The sequence below is a fragment of the Passer domesticus genome, chromosome W (genome assembly GCF_036417665.1).
Source record: "Passer domesticus isolate bPasDom1 chromosome W, bPasDom1.hap1, whole genome shotgun sequence".
Classification (NCBI taxonomy): domain Eukaryota; kingdom Metazoa; phylum Chordata; class Aves; order Passeriformes; family Passeridae; genus Passer; species Passer domesticus.
The window spans coordinates 27,446,572-27,462,838 of NC_087511.1; positions in this window are offsets into that span (position 1 = coordinate 27,446,572).

Genomic DNA, 16,267 nt, shown 5'->3' on the forward strand with positions numbered 1-16,267 from the left:
TTGTCTTCTGCATCTCAGCAAAATGCTTTTCCCTCTGTCTAGCAAGGAGAAACTGTGCCAGCACAGTATACCTCCACGGACTTGTGTTCTAAATTCCCGACTTCTAGGCATCTCAGAAACTAACGGGAAGAGCAAGGTTATCCATGGTGGGCTGGGGCAGAACTAGCAGCAAGCACAACAAAGTTGTCCAAGAATACCTTGCATTCGAATGCTAATGCCAATTGACGAGGCAGGCGAGTGGTAAGCCATGAACATCTAGCAGTTAGAAAGCTGAGGACACAGTCCGGGTGTTGTGCGGCTTCACTCTTCGCATCCTAGAAGGTACCGCGCTCTCCGTCTCTCGGATGTGATCAAGCGGCTATTCCCGCAGAGAGCACTGTGCCGGTCTCTGTGTGCTCCAGAGCTCTCTTTCTGCCCAATGACACCTGGCAGCGGCACTTATCTTCGGACAGCTCCGTATGTCCCTATTCTGCATTTCTTGTCTTCTGCATCTCAGCAAAATGCTTTTCCCTCTGTCTAGCAAGGAGAAACTGTGCCCGCACAGTATACCTCCCCGGACTTGTGTTCTAAATTCCCGACCTCTCGGCATTACAGAAACTAACGGGAAGAGCAAGGTTATCCATGGTGGGCTGGGGCAGAACTAGCAACAAGCACAGCAAAGTTGTCCAAGAATACTTTGCATTCCAATGCTAATGCCAATACATGAGTCAGGCGAGTGGTAAGCCATGAGCTTAAAGCAGTTAGAAAGCTGCGGACACAGTCCGGGTGTTGTGCGGCTTCACTCTTCGCATCCTAGAAGGTACCGCGCTCCCCGTCTCTCGGATGCGATCAAGCGGCTATTCCCGCAGAGAGCACTGTGCCGGTCTCTGTGCGCTCCGGAGCTCTCTTTCTGCCCAAAGACGCCAGGCAGCGGCACTTAACTTCGGACAGCTCCGTATCTCCCTATTCTTCATTTCTTGTCTTCTGCATCTCAGCAAAATGCTTTTCCCTCTGTCTAGCAAGGAGAAACTGTGCCAGCACAGTATACCTCCACGGACTTGTGTTCTAAATTCCCGACTTCTAGGCATCTCAGAAACTAACAGGAAGAGGAAGGTTATCCATGGTGGGCTGGGGCAGAACTAGCAACAAGCACAGCAAAGTTGTCCAAGAATACCTTGCATTCGAATGCTAATGCCAATACATGAGTCAGGCGAGTGGTAAGCCATGAGCTTATAGCAGTTAGAAAGCTGCGGACACAGTCCGGGTGTTGTGCGGCTTCACTCTTCGCATCCTAGAAGGTACCGCGCACTCCGTCTCTCGGATGCGATCAAGCGGCTATTCCCGCAGAGAGCACTTTGCCGGTCTCTGTGCGCTCCGGAGCTCTCTTTCTGCCCAACGACGCACGGCAGCGGCACTTAACTTCGGACAGCTCCGTATCTCCCTATTCTGCATTTCTTGTCTTCTGCATCTCAGCAAAATGCTTTTCCCTCACTCTAGCAAGGAGAAACTGTGCCAGCACAGTATACCTCCACGGACTTGTGTTCTAAATTCCCGACTTCTAGGCATCTCAGAAACTAACGGGAAGAGCAAGGTTATCCATGGTGGGCTGGGGCAGAACTAGCAGCAAGCACAACAAAGTTGTCCAAGAATACCTTGCATTCGAATGCTAATGCCAATACATGAGGCAGGCGAGTGGTAAGCCATGAACTTCTAGCAGTTAGAAAGCTGAGGACACAGTCCGGGTGTTGTGCGGCTTCACTCTTCGCATCTTAGAAGGTACCGCGCTCTCCGTCTCTCGGATGCGATCAAGCGGCTATTCGCGCAGAGAGCACTGTGCCGATCTCTGCGCGCTCCGGAGCTCTCTTTCTGCCCAAAGACGCCTGGAAGCGGCACTTAACTTCGGACAGCTCCGTATCTCCCTATTCTGCATTTCTTGTCTTCTGCATCTCAGCAAAATGCTTTTCCACTGTGTCTAGCAAGGAGAAAGTTTGCCAGCACAGTATACCTCCACGGACTTGTGTTCTAAATTCCCGACTTCTAGGCATCTCAGAAACTAACAGGAAGAGGAAGGTTATCCATGGTGGGCTGGGGCAGAACTAGCAACAAGCACAGCAAAGTTGTCCAAGAATACCTTGCATTCGAATGCTAATGCCAATACATGAGTCAGGCGAGTGGTAAGCCATGAGCTTATAGCAGTTAGAAAGCTGCGGACACAGTCCGGGTGTTGTGCGGCTTCACTCTTCGCATCCTAGAAGGTACCGCGCACTCCGTCTCTCGGATGCGATCAAGCGGCTATTCCCGCAGAGAGCACTTTGCCGGTCTCTGTGCGCTCCGGAGCTCTCTTTCTGCCCAAAGACGCCAGGCAGCGGCACTTAACTTCGGACAGCTCCGTATCTCCCTATTCTTCATTTCTTGTCTTCTGCATCTCAGCAAAATGCTTTTCCCTCTGTCTAGCAAGGAGAAACTGTGCCAGCACAGTATACCTCCACGGACTTGTGTTCTAAATTCCCGACCTCTCGGCATTACAGAAACTAAAGGGAAGAGCAAGGTTATCCATGGTGGGCTGGGGCAGAACTAGCAACAAGCACAGCAAAGTTGTCCAAGAATACCTTGCATTCTAATGCTAATGGCAATACATGAGGCAGGCGAGTGGTAAGCCATGAACTTCTAGCAGTTAGAAAGCTGAGGACACAGTCCGGGTGTTGTGCGGCTTCACTCTTCGCATCCTAGAAGGTACCGCGCTCTCCGTCTCTCGGATGCGATCAAGCGGCTATTCGCGCAGAGAGCACTGTGCCGTTCTCTGTGCGCTCCGGAGCTCTCTTTCTGCCCAACAACGCCTGGCAGCGGCACTTGACTTCGGACAGCTCCGTATCTCCCTATTCCGCATGTCTTGTCTTCTGCAGCTCCGCAAAATGCTTTTCCCTCTGTCTAGCAAGGAGAAACTGTGCCAGCACAATATACCGCCCCGGACTTGTGTTCTAAATTCCCGACCTCTCGGCATCTCAGAAACTAACGGGAAGAGCAAGGTTATCCATGGTGGGCTGGGGCAGAACTAGCAGCAAGCACAACAAAGTTGTCCAAGAATACCTTGCATTCCAATGCTAATGCCAATTGAAGGGGCAGGCGAGTCGTAAGCCATGAACTTCTAGCAGTTAGAAAGCTGCGGACACAGTCCGGGTGTTGTGCGGCTTCACTCTTCGCATCCTAGAAGGTACCGCGCTCTCCGTCTCTCGGATGTGATCAAGCGGCTATTCCCGCAGAGAGCACTGTGCCGGTCTCTGTGCGCTCCGGAGCTCTCTTTCTGCCCAAAGACGCCAGGCAGCGGCACTTAACTTCGGACAGCTCCGTATCTCCCTATTCTTCATTTCTTGTCTTCTGCATCTCAGCAAAATGCTTTTCCCTCTGTCTAGCAAGGAGAAACTGTGCCAGCACAGTATACCTCCACGGACTTGTGTTCTAAATTCCCGACTTCTAGGCATCTCAGAAACTAACAAGAAGAGCAAGGTTATCCATGGTGGGCTGGGGCAGAACTAGCAGCAAGCACAGCAAAGTTGTCCAAGAATACCTTGCATTCGAATGCTAATGCCAATTGAAGAGGCAGGCGAGTGGTAAGCCATGAACTTCTAGCAGTTAGAAAGCTGAGGACACAGTCCGGGTGTTGTGCGGCTTCACTCTTCGCATCCTAGAAGGTACCGCGCTTTCCGTCTCTCGGATGTGATCAAGCGGCTATTCCCGCAGAGAGCACTGTGCCGGTCTCTCTGATCTCCGGAGCTCCCTTTCTGCCCAATGACACCTGGCAGCGGCACTTATCTTCGGACAGCTCCGTATCTCCGTATTCTGCATTTCTTGTCTTCTGCATCTCAGCAAAATGCTTTTCCCTCTGTCTAGCAAGGAGAAACTGTGCCAGCACAGTATACCTCCCGGGCTTGTGTTCTAAATTCCCGACCTCTCGGCATTACAGAAACTAACGGGAAGAGCAAGGTTATCCATGGTGGGCTGGGGCAGAACTAGCAGCAAGCACAACAAAGTTGTCCAAGAATACCTTGCATTCGAATGCTAATGCCAATTTAAGAGGCAGGCGAGTGGTAAGCCATGAACTTCTAGCAGTTAGAAAGCTGAGGACACACTCCGGGTGTTGTGCGGCTTCACTCGTCGCATCCTAGAAGGTACCGCGCTCTCCGTTTCTCGGATGCGATCAAGCGGCTATTCTCGCAGAGAGCACTGTGCCGTTCTCTGCGCGCTCCGGAGCTCTCTTTCTGCCCAAAGACGCCTGGCAGCGACACTTAACTTCGGACAGCTCCGTATCTCCCTATTCTGCATTTCTTGTCTTCTGCATCTCAGCAAAATGCTTTTCCCTCTCTCTAGCAAGGAGAAACTGTGCCAGCACAGTATACCTCCACGGACTTGTGTTCTAAATTCCCGACTTCTAGGCATCTCAGAAACTAACGGGACGAGCAAGGTTATCCATGGTGGGCTGGGGCAGAACTAGCAGCAAGCACAACAAAGTTGTCCAAGAATACCTTGCATTCGAATGCTAATGCCAATTGACGAGGCAGGCGAGTGGTAAGCCATGAACTTCTAGCAGTTAGAAAGCTGAGGACACAGTCCGGGTGTTGTGCGGCTTCACTCTTCGCATCCTAGAAGGTACCGCGCTCTCCGTCTCTCGGATGTGATCAAGCGGCTATTCCCGCAGAGAGCACTGTGCCGGTCTCTGTGATCTCCGGAGCTCTCTTTCTGCCCAATGACACCTGGCAGCGGCACTTATCTTCGGACAGCTCCGTATCTCCCTATTCTTCATTTCTTGTCTTCTGCATCTCAGCAAAATGCTTTTCCCTCTGTCTAGCAAGGAGAAACTGTGCCAGCACAGTATACCTCCACGGACTTGTGTTCTAAATTCCCGACCTCTCGGCATTACAGAAACTAACGGGAAGAGCAAGGTTATCCATGGTGGGCTGGGGCAGAACTAGCAACAAGCACAGCAAAGTTGTCCAAGAATACTTTGCATTCCAATGCAAATGCCAATACATGAGTCAGGCGAGTGGTAAGCCATGAGCTTATAGCAGTTAGAAAGCTGCGGACACAGTCCGGGTGTTGTGCGGCTTCACTCTTCGCATCCTAGAAGGTACCGCGCTCCCCGTCTCTCGGATGCGATCAAGCGGCTATTCCCGCAGAGAGCACTGTGCCGGTCTCTGTGCGCTCCGGAGCTCTCTTTCTGCCCAAAGACGCCTGGCAGCGACACTTAACTTCGGACAGCTCCGTATCTCCCTATTCTGCATTTCTTGTCTTCTGCATCTCAGCAAAATGCTTTTCCCTCTCTCTAGCAAGGAGAAACTGTGCCAGCACAGTATACCTCGACGGACTTGTGTTCTAAATTCCCGACTTCTAGGCATCTCAGAAACTAACGGGACGAGCAAGGTTATCCATGGTGGGCTGGGGCAGAACTAGCAGCAAGCACAACAAAGTTGTCCAAGAATACCTTGCATTCGAATGCTAATGCCAATTGACGAGGCAGGCGAGTGGTAAGCCATGAACTTCTAGCAGTTAGAAAGCTGAGGACACAGTCCGGGTGTTGTGCGGCTTCACTCTTCGCATCCTAGAAGGTACCGCGCTCTCCGTCTCTCGGATGTGATCAAGCGGCTATTCCCGCAGAGAGCACTGTGCCGGTCTCTGTGATCTCCGGAGCTCTCTTTCTGCCCAATGACACCTGGCAGCGGCACTTATCTTCGGACAGCTCCGTATCTCCCTATTCTTCATTTCTTGTCTTCTGCATCTCAGCAAAATGCTTTTCCCTCTGTCTAGCAAGGAGAAACTGTGCCAGCACAGTATACCTCCACGGACTTGTGTTCTAAATTCCCGACCTCTCGGCATTACAGAAACTAACGGGAAGAGCAAGGTTATCCATGGTGGGCTGGGGCAGAACTAGCAACAAGCACAGCAAAGTTGTCCAAGAATACTTTGCATTCCAATGCAAATGCCAATACATGAGTCAGGCGAGTGGTAAGCCATGAGCTTATAGCAGTTAGAAAGCTGCGGACACAGTCCGGGTGTTGTGCGGCTTCACTCTTCGCATCCTAGAAGGTACCGCGCTCCCCGTCTCTCGGATGCGATCAAGCGGCTATTCCCGCAGAGAGCACTGTGCCGGTCTCTGTGCGCTCCGGAGCTCTCTTTCTGCCCAACAACGCCTGGCAGCGGCACTTGACTTCGGACAGCTCCGTATCTCCGTATTCTGCATTTCTTGTCTTCTGCATCTCAGCAAAATGCTTTTCCCTCTGTCTAGCAAGGAGAAACTGTGCCAGCACAGTATACCTCCCGGGCTTGTGTTCTAAATTCCCCACCTCTCGGCATTACAGAAACTAACGGGAAGAGCAAGGTTATCCATGGTGGGCTGGGGCAGAACTAGCAGCAAGCACAACAAAGTTGTCCAAGAATACCTTGCATTCGAATGCTAATGCCAATTTAAGAGGCAGGCGAGTGGTAAGCCATGAACTTCTAGCAGTTAGAAAGCTGAGGACACACTCCGGGTGTTGTGCGGCTTCACTCGTCGCATCCTAGAAGGTACCGCGCTCTCCGTTTCTCGGATGCGATCAAGCGGCTATTCTCGCAGAGAGCACTGTGCCGGTCTCTGCGCGCTCCGGAGCTCTCTTTCTGCCCAAAGACGCCTGGCAGCGACACTTAACTTCGGACAGCTCCGTATCTCCCTATTCTGCATTTCTTGTCTTCTGCATCTCAGCAAAATGCTTTTCCCTCTCTCTAGCAAGGAGAAACTGTGCCAGCACAGTATACCTCCACGGACTTGTGTTCTAAATTCCCGACTTCTAGGCATCTCAGAAACTAACGGGACGAGCAAGGTTATCCATGGTGGGCTGGGGCAGAACTAGCAGCAAGCACAACAAAGTTGTCCAAGAATACCTTGCATTCGAATGCTAATGCCAATTGACGAGGCAGGCGAGTGGTAAGCCATGAACTTCTAGCAGTTAGAAAGCTGAGGACACAGTCCGGGTGTTGTGCGGCTTCACTCTTCGCATCCTAGAAGGTACCGCGCTCTCCGTCTCTCGGATGTGATCAAGCGGCTATTCCCGCAGAGAGCACTGTGCCGGTCTCTGTGATCTCCGGAGCTCTCTTTCTGCCCAATGACACCTGGCAGCGGCACTTATCTTCGGACAGCTCCGTATCTCCCTATTCTTCATTTCTTGTCTTCTGCATCTCAGCAAAATGCTTTTCCCTCTGTCTAGCAAGGAGAAACTGTGCCAGCACAGTATACCTCCACGGACTTGTGTTCTAAATTCCCGACCTCTCGGCATTACAGAAACTAACGGGAAGAGCAAGGTTATCCATGGTGGGCTGGGGCAGAACTAGCAACAAGCACAGCAAAGTTGTCCAAGAATACTTTGCATTCCAATGCAAATGCCAATACATGAGTCAGGCGAGTGGTAAGCCATGAGCTTATAGCAGTTAGAAAGCTGCGGACACAGTCCGGGTGTTGTGCGGCTTCACTCTTCGCATCCTAGAAGGTACCGCGCTCCCCGTCTCTCGGATGCGATCAAGCGGCTATTCCCGCAGAGAGCACTGTGCCGGTCTCTGTGCGCTCCGGAGCTCTCTTTCTGCCCAACAACGCCTGGCAGCGGCACTTGACTTCGGACAGCTCCGTATCTCCCTATTCTGCATGTCTTGTCTTCTGCAGCTCCGCAAAATGCTTTTCCCTCTGTCTAGCAAGGAGAAACTGTGCCAGCACAATATACCGCCCCGGACTTGTGTTCTAAATTCCCGACCTCTCGGCATCTCAGAAACTAACGGGAAGAGCAAGGTTATCCATGGTGGGCTGGGGCAGAACTAGCAGCAAGCACAACAAAGTTGTCCAAGAATACCTTGCATTCCAATGCTAATGCCAATTGAAGGGGCAGGCGAGTCGTAAGCCATGAACTTCTAGCAGTTAGAAAGCTGCGGACACAGTCCGGGTGTTGTGCGGCTTCACTCTTCGCATCCTAGAAGGTACCGCGCTCTCCGTCTCTCGGATGTGATCAAGCGGCTATTCCCGCAGAGAGCACTGTGCCGGTCTCTGTGATCTCCGGAGCTCTCTTTCTGCCCAATGACACCTGGCAGCGGCACTTATCTTCGGACAGCTCCGTATCTCCCTATTCTTCATTTCTTGTCTTCTGCATCTCAGCAAAATGCTTTTCCCTCTGTCTAGCAAGGAGAAACTGTGCCAGCACAGTATACCTCCACGGACTTGTGTTCTAAATTCCCGACTTCTAGGCATCTCAGAAACTAACGGGAAGAGCAAGGTTATCCATGGTGGGCTGGGGCAGAACTAGCAGCAAGCACAACAAAGTTGTCCAAGAATACCTTGCATTCGAATGCTAATGCCAATTGAAGAGGCAGGCGAGTGGTAAGCCATGAACATCTAGCAGTTAGAAAGCTGAGGACACAGTCCGGGTGTTGTGCGGCTTCACTCTTCGCATCCTAGAAGGTACCGCGCTCTCCGTCTCTCGGATGTGATCAAGCGGCTATTCCCGCAGAGAGCACTGTGCCGGTCTCTGTGTGCTCCGGAGCTCTCTTTCTGCCCAATGACACCTGGCAGCGGCACTTATCTTCGGACAGCTCCGTATGTCCCTATTCTGCATTTCTTGTCTTCTGCATCTCAGCAAAATGCTTTTCCCTCTGTCTAGCAAGGAGAAACTGTGCCCGCACAGTATACCTCCCCGGACTTGTGTTCTAAATTCCCGACCTCTCGGCATTACAGAAACTAACGGGAAGAGCAAGGTTATCCATGGTGGGCTGGGGCAGAACTAGCAACAAGCACAGCAAAGTTGTCCAAGAATACTTTGCATTCCAATGCTAATGCCAATACATGAGTCAGGCGAGTGGTAAGCCATGAGCTTAAAGCAGTTAGAAAGCTGCGGACACAGTCCGGGTGTTGTGCGGCTTCACTCTTCGCATCCTAGAAGGTACCGCGCTCCCCGTCTCTCGGATGCGATCAAGCGGCTATTCCCGCAGAGAGCACTGTGCCGGTCTCTGTGCGCTCCGGAGCTCTCTTTCTGCCCAAAGACGCCAGGCAGCGGCACTTAACTTCGGACAGCTCCGTATCTCCCTATTCTTCATTTCTTGTCTTCTGCATCTCAGCAAAATGCTTTTCCCTCTGTCTAGCAAGGAGAAACTGTGCCAGCACAGTATACCTCCACGGACTTGTGTTCTAAATTCCCGACTTCTAGGCATCTCAGAAACTAACAGGAAGAGCAAGGTTATCCATGGTGGGCTGGGGCAGAACTAGCAACAAGCACAGCAAAGTTGTCCAAGAATACCTTGCATTCGAATGCTAATGCCAATTGAAGAGGCAGGCGAGTGGTAAGCCATGAACATCTTGCAGTTAGAAAGCTGAGGACACAGTCCGGGTGTTGTGCGGCTTCACTCTTCGCATCCTAGAAGGTACCGCGCTGTCCGTCTCTCGGATGTGATCAAGCGGCTATTCCCGCAGAGAGCACTGTGCCGGTCTCTGTGTGCTCCGGAGCTCTCTTTCTGCCCAATGACACCTGGCAGCGGCACTTATCTTCGGACAGCTCCGTATCTCCCTATTCTGCATTTCTTGTCTTCTGCATCTCAGCAAAATGCTTTTCCCTCTGTCTAGCAAGGAGAAACTGTGCCAGCACAGTATACCTCCACGGACTTGTGTTCTAAATTCCCGACTTCTAGGCATCTCAGAAACTAACAGGAAGAGGAAGGTTATCCATGGTGGGCTGGGGCAGAACTAGCAACAAGCACAGCAAAGTTGTCCAAGAATACCTTGCATTCGAATGCTAATGCCAATACATGAGTCAGGCGAGTGGTAAGCCATGAGCTTATAGCAGTTAGAAAGCTGCGGACACAGTCCGGGTGTTGTGCGGCTTCACTCTTCGCATCCTAGAAGGTACCGCGCACTCCGTCTCTCGGATGCGATCAAGCGGCTATTCCCGCAGAGAGCACTTTGCCGGTCTCTGTGCGCTCCGGAGCTCTCTTTCTGCCCAAAGACGCCAGGCAGCGGCACTTAACTTCGGACAGCTCCGTATCTCCCTATTCTTCATTTCTTGTCTTCTGCATCTCAGCAAAATGCTTTTCCCTCTGTCTAGCAAGGAGAAACTGTGCCAGCACAGTATACCTCCACGGACTTGTGTTCTAAATTCCCGACCTCTCGGCATTACAGAAACTAACAGGAAGAGCAAGGTTATCCATGGTGGGCTGGGGCAGAACTAGCAACAAGCACAGCAAATTGTCCAAGAATACCTTGCATTCTAATGCTAATGGCAATACATGAGGCAGGCGAGTGGTAAGCCATGAACTTCTAGCAGTTAGAAAGCTGAGGACACAGTCCGGGTGTTGTGCGGCTTCACTCTTCGCATCCTAGAAGGTACCGCGCTCTCCGTCTCTCGGATGCGATCAAGCGGCTATTCGCGCAGAGAGCACTGTGCCGTTCTCTGTGCGCTCCGGAGCTCTCTTTCTGCCCAACAACGCCTGGCAGCGGCACTTGACTTCGGACAGCTCCGTATCTCCCTATTCTGCATGTCTTGTCTTCTGCAGCTCCGCAAAATGCTTTTCCCTCTGTCTAGCAAGGAGAAACTGTGCCAGCACAATATACCGCCCCGGACTTGTGTTCTAAATTCCCGACCTCTCGGCATCTCAGAAACTTACGGGAAGAGCAAGGTTATCCATGGTGGGCTGGGGCAGAACTAGCAGCAAGCACAACAAAGTTGTCCAAGAATACCTTGCATTCCAATGCTAATGCCAATTGAAGGGGCAGGCGAGTCGTAAGCCATGAACTTCTAGCAGTTAGAAAGCTGCGGACACAGTCCGGGTGTTGTGCGGCTTCACTCTTCGCATCCTAGAAGGTACCGCGCTCTCCGTCTCTCGGATGTGATCAAGCGGCTATTCCCGCAGAGAGCACTGTGCCGGTCTCTGTGATCTCCGGAGCTCTCTTTCTGCCCAAAGACGCCTGGCAGCGGCACTTATCTTCGGACAGCTCCGTATCTCCCTATTCTGCATTTCTTGTCTTCTGCATCTCAGCGAAATGCTTTTCCCTCTGTCTAGCAAGGAGAAACTGCGCCAGCACAGTATACCTGCCCGGACTTGTGTTCTAAATTCCCGACCTCTCGGCATTACAGAAACTAACGGGAAGAGCAAGGTTATCCATGGTGGGCTGGGGCAGAACTAGCAACAAGCACAACAAAGTTGTCCAAGAATACCTTGCATTCGAATGCTAATGCCAATTTAAGAGGCAGGCGAGTGGTAAGCCATGAACTTCTAGCAGTTAGAAAGCTGAGGACACACTCCGGGTGTTGTGCGGCTTCACTCGTCGCATCCTAGAAGGTACCGCGCTCTCCGTTTCTCGGATGCGATCAAGCGGCTATTCTCGCAGAGAGCACTGTGCCGTTCTCTGCGCGCTCCGGAGCTCTCTTTCTGCCCAAAGACGCCTGGCAGCGACACTTAACTTCGGACAGCTCCGTATCTCCCTATTCTGCATGTCTTGTCTTCTGCATCTCAGCAAAATGCTTTTCCCTCTCTCTAGCAAGGAGAAACTGTGCCAGCACAGTATACCTCCACGGACTTGTGTTCTAAATTCCCGACTTCTAGGCATCTCAGAAACTAACGGGACGAGCAAGGTTATCCATGGTGGGCTGGGGCAGAACTAGCAGCAAGCACAACAAAGTTGTCCAAGAATACCTTGCATTCGAATGCTAATGCCAATTGACGAGGCAGGCGAGTGGTAAGCCATGAACTTCTAGCAGTTAGAAAGCTGAGGACACAGTCCGGGTGTTGTGCGGCTTCACTCTTCGCATCCTAGAAGGTACCGCGCTCTCCGTCTCTCGGATGTGATCAAGCGGCTATTCCCGCAGAGAGCACTGTGCCGGTCTCTGTGATCTCCGGAGCTCTCTTTCTGCCCAATGACACCTGGCAGCGGCACTTATCTTCGGACAGCTCCGTATCTCCCTATTCTTCATTTCTTGTCTTCTGCATCTCAGCAAAATGCTTTTCCCTCTGTCTAGCAAGGAGAAACTGTGCCAGCACAGTATACCTCCACGGACTTGTGTTCTAAATTCCCGACCTCTCGGCATTACAGAAACTAACGGGAAGAGCAAGGTTATCCATGGTGGGCTGGGGCAGAACTAGCAACAAGCACAGCAAAGTTGTCCAAGAATACTTTGCATTCCAATGCAAATGCCAATACATGAGTCAGGCGAGTGGTAAGCCATGAGCTTATAGCAGTTAGAAAGCTGCGGACACAGTCCGGGTGTTGTGCGGCTTCACTCTTCCAATCCTAGAAGGTACCGCGCTCCCCGTCTCTCGGATGCGATCAAGCGGCTATTCCCGCAGAGAGCACTGTGCCGGTCTCTGTGCGCTCCGGAGCTCTCTTTCTGCCCAACAACGCCTGGCAGCGGCACTTGACTTCGGACAGCTCCGTATCTCCCTATTCTGCATGTCTTGTCTTCTGCAGCTCCGCAAAATGCTTTTCCCTCTGTCTAGCAAGGAGAAACTGTGCCAGCACAATATACCGCCCCGGACTTGTGTTCTAAATTCCCGACCTCTCGGCATCTCAGAAACTAACGGGAAGAGCAAGGTTATCCATGGTGGGCTGGGGCAGAACTAGCAGCAAGCACAACAAAGTTGTCCAAGAATACCTTGCATTCCAATGCTAATGCCAATTGAAGGGGCAGGCGAGTCGTAAGCCATGAACTTCTAGCAGTTAGAAAGCTGCGGACACAGTCCGGGTGTTGTGCGGCTTCACTCTTCGCATCCTAGAAGGTACCGCGCTCTCCGTCTCTCGGATGTGATCAAGCGGCTATTCCCGCAGAGAGCACTGTGCCGGTCTCTGTGATCTCCGGAGCTCTCTTTCTGCCCAATGACACCTGGCAGCGGCACTTATCTTCGGACAGCTCCGTATCTCCCTATTCTTCATTTCTTGTGTTCTGCATCTCAGCAAAATGCTTTTCCCTCTGTCTAGCAAGGAGAAACTGTGCCAGCACAGTATACCTCCACGGACTTGTGTTCTAAATTCCCGACTTCTAGGCATCTCAGAAACTAACGGGAAGAGCAAGGTTATCCATGGTGGGCTGGGGCAGAACTAGCAACAAGCACAACAAAGTTGTCCAAGAATACCTTGCATTCGAATGCTAATGCCAATTGAAGAGGCAGGCGAGTGGTAAGCCATGAACATCTAGCAGTTAGAAAGCTGAGGACACAGTCCGGGTGTTGTGCGGCTTCACTCTTCGCATCCTAGAAGGTACCGCGCTCTCCGTCTCTCGGATGTGATCAAGCGGCTATTCCCGCAGAGAGCACTGTGCCGGTCTCTGTGTGCTCCGGAGCTCTCTTTCTGCCCAATGACACCTGGCAGCGGCACTTATCTTCGGACAGCTCCGTATGTCCCTATTCTGCATTTCTTGTCTTCTGCATCTCAGCAAAATGCTTTTCCCTCTGTCTAGCAAGGAGAAACTGTGCCCGCACAGTATACCTCCCCGGACTTGTGTTCTAAATTCCCGACCTCTCGGCATTACAGAAACTAACGGGAAGAGCAAGGTTATCCATGGTGGGCTGGGGCAGAACTAGCAACAAGCACAGCAAAGTTGTCCAAGAATACTTTGCATTCCAATGCTAATGCCAATACATGAGTCAGGCGAGTGGTAAGCCATGAGCTTAAAGCAGTTAGAAAGCTGCGGACACAGTCCGGGTGTTGTGCGGCTTCACTCTTCGCATCCTAGAAGGTACCGCGCTCCCGGTCTCTCGGATGCGATCAAGCGGCTATTCCCGCAGAGAGCACTGTGCCGGTCTCTGTGCGCTCCGGAGCTCTCTTTCTGCCCAAAGACGCCAGGCAGCGGCACTTAACTTCGGACAGCTCCGTATCTCCCTATTCTTCATTTCTTGTCTTCTGCATCTCAGCAAAATGCTTTTCCCTCTGTCTAGCAAGGAGAAACTGTGCCAGCACAGTATACCTCCACGGACTTGTGTTCTAAATTCCCGACTTCTAGGCATCTCAGAAACTAACAGGAAGAGCAAGGTTATCCATGGTGGGCTGGGGCAGAACTAGCAACAAGCACAGCAAAGTTGTCCAAGAATACCTTGCATTCGAATGCTAATGCCAATTGAAGAGGCAGGCGAGTGGTAAGCCATGAACATCTTGCAGTTAGAAAGCTGAGGACACAGTGCGGGTGTTGTGCGGCTTCACTCTTCGCATCCTAGAAGGTACCGCGCTGTCCGTCTCTCGGATGTGATCAAGCGGCTATTCCCGCAGAGAGCACTGTGCCGGTCTCTGTGTGCTCCGGAGCTCTCTTTCTGCCCAATGACACCTGGCAGCGGCACTTATCTTCGGACAGCTCCGTATCTCCCTATTCTGCATTTCTTGTCTTCTGCATCTCAGCAAAATGCTTTTCCCTCTGTCTAGCAAGGAGAAACTGTGCCAGCACAGTATACCTCCCCGGACTTGTGTTCTAAATTCCCGACCTCTCGGCATTACAGAAACTAACGGGAAGAGCAAGGTTATCCATGGTGGGCTGGGGCAGAACTAGCAACAAGCACAGCAAAGTTGTCCAAGAATACTTTGCATTCCAATGCTAATGCCAAAACATGAGTCAGGCGAGTGGTAAGCCATGAACATCTAGCAGTTAGAAAGCTGCGGACACAGTCCGGGTGTTGTGCGGCTTCACTCTTCGCATCCTAGAAGGTACCGCGCTCCCCGTCTCTCGGATGCGATCAAGCGGCTATTCCCGCAGAGAGCACTGTGCCGGTCTCTGTGCGCTCCGGAGCTCTCTTTCTACCCAAAGACGCCAGGCAGCGGCACTTAACTTCGGACAGCTCCGTATCTCCCTATTCTTCATTTCTTGTCTTCTGCATCTCAGCAAAATGCTTTTCCCTCTGTCTAGCAAGGAGAAACTGTGCCAGCACAGTATACCTCCACGGACTTGTGTTCTAAATTCCCGACTTCTAGGCATCTCAGAAACTAACAGGAAGAGGAAGGTTATCCATGGTGGGCTGGGGCAGAACTAGCAACAAGCACAGCAAAGTTGTCCAAGAATACCTTGCATTCGAATGCTAATGCCAATACATGAGTCAGGCGAGTGGTAAGCCATGAGCTTATAGCAGTTAGAAAGCTGCGGACACAGTCCGGGTGTTGTGCGGCTTCACTCTTCGCATCCTAGAAGGTACCGCGCACTCCGTCTCTCGGATGCGATCAAGCGGCTATTCCCGCAGAGAGCACTTTGCCGGTCTCTGTGCGCTCCGGAGCTCTCTTTCTGCCCAAAGACGCCAGGCAGCGGCACTTAACTTCGGACAGCTCCGTATCTCCCTATTCTTCATTTCTTGTCTTCTGCATCTCAGCAAAATGCTTTTCCCTCTGTCTAGCAAGGAGAAACTGTGCCAGCACAGTATACCTCCACGGACTTGTGTTCTAAATTCCCGACTTCTAGGCATCTCAGAAACTAACAGGAAGAGCAAGGTTATCCATGGTGGGCTGGGGCAGAACTAGCAACAAGCACAGCAAAGTTGTCCAAGAATACCTTGCATTCTAATGCTAATGGCAATACATGAGGCAGGCGAGTGGTAAGCCATGAACTTCTAGCAGTTAGAAAGCTGAGGACACAGTCCGGGTGTTGTGCGGCTTCACTCTTCGCATCCTAGAAGGTACCGCGCTCTCCGTCTCTCGGTTGCGATCAAGCGGCTATTCGCGCAGAGAGCACTGTGCCGTTCTCTGTGCGCTCCGGAGCTCTCTTTCTGCCCAACAACGCCTGGCAGCGGCACTTGACTTCGGACAGCTCCGTATCTCCCTATTCTGCATGTCTTGTCTTCTGCAGCTCCGCAAAATGCTTTTCCCTCTGTCTAGCAAGGAGAAACTGTGCCAGCACAATATACCGCCCCGGACTTGTGTTCTAAATTCCCAACCTCTCGGCATCTCAGAAACTAACGGGAAGAGCAAGGTTATCCATGGTGGGCTGGGGCAGAACTAGCAGCAAGCACAACAAAGTTGTCCAAGAATACCTTGCATTCCAATGCTAATGCCAATTGAAGGGGCAGGCGAGTCGTAAGCCATGAACTTCTAGCAGTTAGAAAGCTGCGGACACACTCCGGGTGTTGTGCGGCTTCACTCTTCGCATCCTAGAAGGTACCGCGCTCTCCGTCTCTCGGATGTGATCAAGCGGCTATTCCCGCAGAGAGCACTGTGCCGGTCTCTGTGATCTCCGGAGCTCTCTTTCTGCCCAATGACACCTGGCAGCGGCACTTATCTTCGGACAGCTCCGTATCTCCCTATTCTTCATTTCTTGTCTTCTGCATCTCA